General features: G+C 33.7%; 1 pseudogene; it reads right to left on the bottom strand.

The window, feature by feature from the left end:
- Positions 1 to 8,386, bottom strand: LOC126812579 (myosin heavy chain, striated muscle-like; annotated as a pseudogene).
- Positions 8,387 to 8,668: the final 282 nt, after the last annotated feature.

Genomic DNA, 8,668 nt, shown 5'->3' with positions numbered 1-8,668 from the left:
TTACGTCTGTAAAGATAATATTATACATTATATAATAAGATTAAAGATAAGTTATTGATCTTAATATTGGCAGCATCAACATTTTGTTCAGCATCAGCAAGTTTACATTGAAGCTTACGTCTGTAAAGATAATATTATACATTATATAATAAGATTAAATAACAGGGGAAGAAGAAAACACAGAAATATAGTCAAACAGAACTAGAAGAAATATCCCACATTTCCTTAAAAGTTTGGGTCATGGATTGAACGGTTATTTGATAATAATCTATTTCAAACCTGGATTCCTCCAGTTCTTCACTTCGGGCAATTCCTTCACTTTCGTATTTAGATCTCCATTGCTGGGCCTCTGTAGTGGCTTTAGACAACAATCTCTGGATGTTACTCTTAATATCCTGTTCTTCTTCAAACTGATCACGGATGGACTCGTAATCTGATGTAAGGTTACGGATTTCACTCTGCAGTTTCTGACGAATTCTAATTTCATCTTCAAGCGATCGCTTGCTTTCTTCAAACTGAGACTGGATGCTGGTCTTCTCCTTACTGATTTGACTAAATCGATGTTCAGTCTCCTCAAGTTGTCGAGTGATTTCAGTAATTTCTTGCTGGAATTTAGTCTTGCTAAATTGGAGTTCGGTGATAGTTCTGGTTCCTTCTTCAATTTTAGCATTAAATTCAGATATCTGTGATTCTACCTGTTTCGTCATCTTTTCGGACATACCCTGAAAGTTTTGTTTGTGGTGAGAATTAATGCGTTGACAAATATGTTGGTTTTATTTTTGACGAACTCAATTGAATTAATCATTTTTGGATAACTTATAGCCATACTTACACGCGAAGTGAACAGGGAACAACCAAGTAATTCAAGTTAGTGTCGTCATAAGGAATAGATCACCTTTGTTGCAAGTAAAATGTTCTTACCTTATTCTTGCTTGAATGCTGAAGTTGGGCAGATAAATCATCGATCTCGGACTTCAAATGTTGTTTTTCCTTTTCAACTCTAAAATATAAATTGTATTTAATAGTAACCCATATTATTAGAAACTTTGCGTAGTAACTGGATTAAATTACTAGAATTATTAAATGACATAATTTCGTTATAGAGAAAATACTCACTTGCTTTTAACCTTCTGTAGTTGCTCAACCTGGTCAGATAATTCATTAACAGCATCTTGTTGTTTCTTTCTGAGACTAGCAACCTGGGCATCATGTTGTAGCTGACTCTCTTCAAGATCTCTTCTAAGTTTTAATAATTCCTGTTCACGTTTCTTGTTGATTTCAATCTGAGCAGAAGTGGCACCACCAGCTTCATCCAGTCGGTCACTGATATCTTCAATCTCGTGGGCCAATTCATTTCGCTGTTTCTCAACCTATCCATAAAAATGACAGAACTTCAAATTAGTAAACATTCCATTGATGACAGTGTTTTGTTCGCATTGGATGTTTATGAATTGGATGTATATGAATTAAAGTAGAATTCTATTTTTGACTACATTTGAGGATTTGAAAATGAGTTATTTGGTATTTTACGCCTCAATTAAAATAATACGCTTTATTCTGAAAGGTTTAATGCATTTAGGGGATCTTACCTTTGATCTTGCTTGCTTTTCGGCAGCAAGTTCTTCTTCAAGATCCTCAATCGTGAGCTAGAATACAAATACATCATGTTGATTTATAGTCTTTTACACATGTGACGGTATTATACATATATACAATGATTGTATTTACTCGAATAAATAATTGATGTGGTCCTCTACAAAATATGTTAATGATTTAACTTTGGGTTATTCCCCTTACCTGAAGTTCTTTGATTTTCTTCTGAAGTTGACTGACAGTTGTCTGCTCATCTTCAACTCTTGAGTGAAGAGAATTGATTTCAACATCCTTCTTTCTCATACCTTCTTCCAATTCTCTTTTGATTCTTTCTAATTCTTCAACACATTCTTGATTCATTTTCAAATCCTGATCTAACTTTCTTTTTACTTTATCTACGTCTCCTCGAACCTTCTTTTCACGTTCTAAATTATTCTCCAACTGAAAGCGGAAACAAAACATACAAAAAGTTGTTCGATGATAGTCACATTTGAAATTGTCTTTATTTTTAACTTAAATGACGATAGGCACATTTTTAATTCAGAACTAATGGGAATAGTGATCTGTTACTGAAATTAAAATATCGACAAAACATATCGGACAACATTAATAAATGGCTGTTTTAATATATAGAATATAAAACATATTATTTATAAAAGTTAAAAGAAAGAAAGTTACCTCATCAAGAGTTTGTTCAAGTTTAGTCTTCAGTTTACTAAGATGGTTGACTTTATCTTCTTCAGCTTGTAGACTTTCAGTCAATTTCTTGTTAGCTTCATCCATATTTTTCTTATCTTTATTGAGTTTACCGATCATTTCATCTTGTTGGGCAATTTCATCGTTCAGAGTTCTAATCTGGTTATCTTTCGTTATTTTTTCTTGTTCAGATTTAGCCAGAGAGGTTTCGAGATCGCCAATATCATTTTTTAGATCATCATTGGCCTTTTCAAGTTCTTTCTTTTTATCTTGAAGACCACCAACAGCATTTTCCTCGTCCAGAATGCGATCTTCAAATTCTTTAAGTTGAGTTTCAAAGTCAATCTTCTGAAGGATAAGCTTTTCTATTTTTTCCTGGCAGTCAGAAACGTTATCTTGTTCAGCTTGGAGTTGAATGAACATATCGTTTTTCTGTTGTAATAAAACTGTATTCTGTTCTTCAAGCTCCTTTTTAACCTTCTCTGTTTTCTCCAGTTCTATTTTAGTTTTTTCAAACATTTCTTCTTTCTGCTTTATCTCATCTTCAGCTCTGGCAACATTCAAAAGAGGCTTGACTTTGGTGTACATCTTCCACCAGAGCCAATTGCGCATGCCCAACCATTTTCGGATATTCCTTTGGATGACCGAGAGACCAACTCTGTTAAAAGACCAAACCATAATTATTAATTCTAATAAAAGTCGAATAATATCTTGAATATTAAAGAGAAATTAAGGGTATGTAATTCCATTCACAAATTCAAATATACGTTTTAATTATTGATATTCGTTATTAGTGTATAAAATGATATACGATATTTGGTACTGTCAACTAAGGACTTTATAAGATAGTTTTGGCAATATCCTACTGTAGATATATTCGATACTGTGGTACTTTATACGATATTTGGTACTATCTTGCTATGTATCCTCAAATAATTTACCTTCTATCACATAGTTTCTTGTATGATTTCTTTACAAGATAACCTCGGATGTGAGCTTGGAACATGGAAATTATACTACTCAATCGTTCATCACGAAGATCTTCAAGATAACCCAAAACACCAGCCTTGAAGAAAACTTTAGTAGAACCCAATTTATATTCATTAGTGTCCAATTCCAATGCTTGGAGAATCTTCGTGGCAACAGTCTTGCCTTCAACGAATCCGTCAGGGATAGCATTGGGAGCCAAGATAGAATATCTTTGTTTAAATTCGGAGTGGATGATTCTGTTTGGAAATCCCTTTCGGCAAATACGGATGCCTTCCAGTACACCATTACACTGGAGCTGATGAAGTACCAAATGGGGATCAACCTCGCCTGGCTGTTTGAATTCATTGGGAATAAGACATCGCACGAAATGAGGATGTGTTGTATACAAACTCTTCATCAATTTGTTCAAAGATTCCTGAAATATATTTTAAATTAAACTTTAAAGGGAAAATTATGGTAGAGACATAAAATTGCAAATCGAAAAGTATCATTACAGTTAGGTGAGATTAACAGATTAACAAGATTATATATTCGCCTATTGGAAGAAGAACTGAAGTAAAAATCTTACTCTGTGAGTAGCAGAAATTGTCTGGAAAGCAGAACTCTTCTTCTTTTTGGTAGCACCTCCAGCTGCTGCTCCAGGATCTATAGTGTAAAATGATAAATGTTATTCTTATCACTATATATTATAGTATCATATTATTTGATAAATATTGAGCCAGAGCAGTTGTTATCAAATATCATATAAATAGCATTAAAATGACTTACCCGCAGGAGCAAACAGCGAAGCTACAAGAGCTTCCTTGGAGTGCGTCAAGAGTTCTACGATGGTTTCGTTTAAGGGATCCTTGTTCTTTTCTAACCAGGAAGTAATACTGTATGGCACAGTACCAGCATAATGATGAAGTTCAAAGTGAGCTTCACCTTTCACTTTCTTACCAACTGGTTTACCAAAGTTTGGTGATTTGCCCAAATGATTGCTGTATAATTTATCCATGAAAGACTTATCATCGGCTTTTGGGAACATGCATTCTTCTTCCAGGATGGACAAGATACCCATAGGCTGGAAATAATATACATATGCGTAATATTTAATTATATACACGAATTTACATTGGATATGCTAGACGAACGTATATAATAGGCATCCATGACTTGTGAATAAAAGTATTCAGATGTTTTGTTTTTTATCAAGTACTTTTATATAGACATATATTGATAACGAAAATTTGTTTGTTGATTGGAGCCGCGATCACGCAGCCAGTAAAGCACTGGCTCGCCAAACTGGGGCTCCAGGGTTAGATCCCGGCTATTGTCGAGAAATTTCCCTGGAATTTGCCAATGTAGTTTCCCCTTGTCAGTGGTGCTGCACGGGGGCGGGACAAGCAAGGAAAGTGTCTAGTCGTTCGGATGGTACAAAATACCGAGATCCTGTGTACCCATTGTCGTACACGTAGAGGAAACCGGGATAGTTCGAATTCGATATAAGAGTAGGCCGAAGTGTCACTGCCTGTGTAATAATTTTACCATAGGACACTATATGGCATACGACCGCCGCCATTAGCTCGATCGGTGCAGAGAAGTTTGACCTTAAAATCCATTTTATTCCATCGCCCTTAATTTAAGTTTATTTTTTTCTTATCACCCACCTTTTCAATAAGATCAACACAAGCTTGTAAATCCATTCCAAAATCAATGAATTCCCAATCAATGCCTTCCTTTTTGTATTCTTCTTGTTCCAGTACAAACATGTGATGGTTGAAGAACTGTTGTAGCCGTTCATTGGTGTAGTTGATACACAACTGTTCAAAGCTGTTGAACTGAAATTAATTTCCAGAATTCTTTCATTGTTGTCTGAATGTTAATGGTTTGTTTTAAGTTCATTTTTTGGTTTATACATTCGTAATTTAAACAAGAAAATACAGATTTCACTTACATCGAAGATCTCAAAACCAGCAATATCTAGTACACCAATGAAGAACTGTCTTTTTGCTTTTGTATCCAGAGTTTTGTTGAGTCGAACAACCATCCACTTGAACATACGATCGTAGAGAGATTTAGCCAAAGCACCAACAGAGTTGACGACCTGAACTTTGGTTCTACCTTGGGTGACAAATTCTGTGCCGACCTTGATCTTGGGTTTGATCAAACCTTTCATCATATCTCCCGAGTTGATACCCAATAAGAAAGCTACCTTCTCAGCCTCTGAAAAGTTTAATTTGATGAAATGTACACAAAAATGAAGATTGTTAGCTGATAGGGTAGATATGAATGTCTATTACTTGCTTCAAATCTTTATCCGTGATAACCTTGCTCAGTACTTTAAAAACGACAGTAAACAGAATAACAAAAAAAAATCTACCAGCATTGCCGTCGGACTCCGCCTGTTCTCCTCGTTGTTTGAATTTCATTTCACCAAAATGGAGAATAGCACCAGTACATTTAAAGACACCATGTTTCTCTTCAGTGGAAAAGCCCAAAACATCGAAAGCAACCTATAAATATAAGTAAAGACAACCTATAGATATAAATAAAAGCAACCTATAAATATAAGTAAAGGAAACCTGTAAATATAAGTAAAAGCAACATATCAATATAAGTACAGGGGTGAAAATGATTAGTTTACTTTTGAGTGTCTGATTGTAAATCTGTTTTGATTTTTATTTTGTAATTAATTTCTCTGCATCGGGTAAAATACTTACATCAGTATCTTTCATTTCCTGGACATCATCAATATTATCAACAGTCAGACATCCCTGGTTTATAAATGAGTATAAAGCTGGGTCAGGGTTCACCAATAGTTTCTCTGTTAATAAAAAGATTTAAAACATTTAGAATTATAAAGCGTTTATTATGTTTTTTTAATGGAGTGGGAGAGTTTAGATATTTGTTGGGGTTTTTCTGTCAGTATCCTTACCGTTATATTCTGGAATAGCATTAGACAGAAGCTGGTAGAAAATATGATAGTTTCTTTCAGCAGGTTGCTGGAAGGTGACTCGAGATTTCTCCAACAAATCTGTAAATAAAATTGTCAAAATGAATTAAATGAATAGATAATCCAGAATTATTTGAACTGGGGTTTACTTTTTAAAAGTTATAATCAATTTACTGCTACTTACATTGTTCAATATCAGCTCCAGAGATTTTACCTTGAGTACCAAAATGGATACGGATAAATTTACCCTAAAATGAAAGTAAATAACATGTTTCAATACAAGTAGCTAATGCTTTGTTTGGGTAGGTAGGGCAAACATACAAAACATTTACTTAATTTTAATATATTTCATTTGTGTATACTTACGAATCTAGAAGAGTTGTTGTTACGGGTTGTCTTGGCGTTACCGTAAGCCTCAAGTACTGGATTACATTGTACAATCTGGTCTTCCAATGTACCCTGAAATTAAAATAAATTTGTGTATCAAATACAGTAAGATGTGTAGAATAGATGGCAATAGATGTTGTGGTCGACATAGTCAATTTATCCAGTTGCTTTTCATAAAAGATCTAATGAATTATACTTATCAACAGGAGTTCGTATTCTTGTTTGGGTTTGGTTTTTTGGGGGGTGGGGGGTGGCGGGGGTTCATTGACATGAATGTATCTATTTCTCAGAATGATAAATAAATAAATAATCCATCCGAGAATTTTAAAAGTTGTCTGTTTGACGTATAAACTAATGGGTATATTTAAAATCAAAAATATATTACCTTTTTATTGTCTTTAGCTTCTTCTTCTTCAGTTGGTTTGTGACCCATTGCAGCAACTTGGGCGAAGTACATAATAACTTTCTTTGTGTTTTCAGTTTTACCGGCACCAGATTCACCACTGAAAAAGAAGTTTATACCATTTTTGCTTCGAAATACAAATTCGCAATCAATATAAAGATCAATATAAAAATCAATCTTAAAATATGATTCCCTTATGCATATTTCTCACTATTCGTATTTGGTGAAAAAAGGACATTATGTGCAATTTCATTCTCTATTTTTAACACCATTCATTTACAAACTGAATAAGCCTCGTAAAACAAGGTTCACCTTGCAAAAATAAACTGTGACCAAATAACTGAACCATTTAATTTGTACTTACGTAATTAAAACAGATTGGTTTTCACGTTCTTGTACCATAGATTGGTAGGCGTTATCAGCAATAGCAAATAAATGGGGAGGCATTTCCATCTTTCGTTTACCTCTATATTTAGAGATAACACTCATAGTGTAAATAGGTAGACGTCGGTAGGGATTCACAGCTACACAGAACAGACCAGAGTAAGTCTATATTAAAAAGAAATAACAATGAAGAAATAAAGTTCATAACACTATAATACAATTGAATATTTATATTACTATATTAAAATTGAATAGTTCAAAATGGCATTTACTGGGTTGTTGTTTTTATTTTAGAAAATGGTTTAAAAAGCAATTCTTCTGAAATCATCATGATGGAAATGTATTCCTGTGATTTTGATATGAAAAACAATTAATTGATTTATTATTATGTGGGTTTTTTGGGTTGTTTTTTTTATTTCTTTTTTTTTTGTTGTTTTTTTTTATGTTTAAAATATGCTCGTATAGGTATATAACTTACATAAATTAAACCGGCGGTATAACGTGATTTCAAGTTATGTAAAACTGACGCCTCGTTAAGGTAGGTCATATTGGCCATATCTTCGATCTTCTCATATTTAGGTGGATTCATTTGTTGAATACTGTCCTTCTTCACAGTTCTTGACTAAAACGAGACCATATTTAATAATGCTATACATTTGATCAGAGAGATTTTATTTCTCATTCCAATTTCTTTTGAGCGACAAAAATCTATTTACCGATTACTTATTAAGATCATTTTTACACGTGATCATTCAATTAAGATGAAAGTGATTAGACGGTGGAATAAAAAGAATAATTACTTCATTGGTGGTAGTTATCTTTACTGTGATGTCATCGCCCTTTGAACTGGTGATCTCAGCAGGCAAAAACATGTCCTTTTCATCTGGAACCCAACAAGCTTTTTTACCATCGAAAGCTTGAGTCTGTTCCTTCATCATCTTCTTACGGTCGACAGCCAAATATTGGAAGTCGGGATCATTGGGATCGTAAGAAGACATGATGACGTTTAGATTAGTTGTTATTAATCAAACAGATAAAGTTATTATACTGACAACCAACTCACTGCAAAAAAAGAAAAAAAAATATTTCATAAATTACAGACAATAGCATTTGAATGTTAAATGGTAATCCTGCTTCAAAGTCACATTATTTTTCAATATAAAACATACTACAGAGTATAGCAGACTTGTCTGCGATATCACCTCGGTGGAAGCGGACGTAAAATACAATTAACTAAGAAGAAGTATAGCAGACCCATAGAAACATACTCAGCAAAAGTA

The sequence above is a fragment of the Patella vulgata genome, chromosome 2, assembly GCF_932274485.2.
Source record: "Patella vulgata chromosome 2, xgPatVulg1.2, whole genome shotgun sequence".
NCBI lineage: Eukaryota > Metazoa > Mollusca > Gastropoda > Patellidae > Patella > Patella vulgata.
This window is presented reverse-complemented; position numbering and strand designations above follow the sequence as displayed.